Source organism: Centruroides sculpturatus, unplaced genomic scaffold (assembly GCF_000671375.1).
Source record: "Centruroides sculpturatus isolate CEXI.00-Female unplaced genomic scaffold, Cexi_2.0 scaffold420, whole genome shotgun sequence".
NCBI lineage: Eukaryota > Metazoa > Arthropoda > Arachnida > Scorpiones > Buthidae > Centruroides > Centruroides sculpturatus.
In genome coordinates this window covers 352,645-353,225 of record NW_019384618.1, presented here as the reverse complement: position 1 = coordinate 353,225, position 581 = coordinate 352,645, and positions in this window count along the sequence as shown.

Sequence of the window (581 nt, the reverse complement as noted above, 5' to 3'; positions counted from 1 at the left end):
ACAGTTTAGTCTGATAATCTTCAGTTCATTAGAGATTACTTAATATTGTTCTCATATCGACTCCACCCATTACAGCCCGGTCCAAATCTCTTAAAATGAATTTGATAATAAATGATTTATTTAGATCATGATTTATAAAAGTGAATCTTAATAATGACTAAGTTAATACGAATTCTAATCTTGAAAAACAATTTACTTATATTAAACTTTCATTTCTTTAGAATGATCCATTTAATTTTTTGTTTTCATATTTTTAATTTCTAGAAATTATTTAATAATTGTCTCAGTCTATTTATATGTTTTCAATGTTTAATAATTTGTGAAAGAAATAAAAAAAATCTATATACATATATAGCCTATAATATTATTATACAATGTTTATTAATGCTGTTTATACTTTAATAATAATAAAATTTACTAGTATCAAGAGTTAATGAAGTAAGTTAAATTAAAAAAACATTAAATTTATTTGTTTTCTAATTTAGAAATGTACTGTACTGTACAGTACAGAATAAGTAGTATGCTTATCTTTTCAAAAATTATATTTCATTAATTTACAAGTACTGTACAGGGTGGTCCAT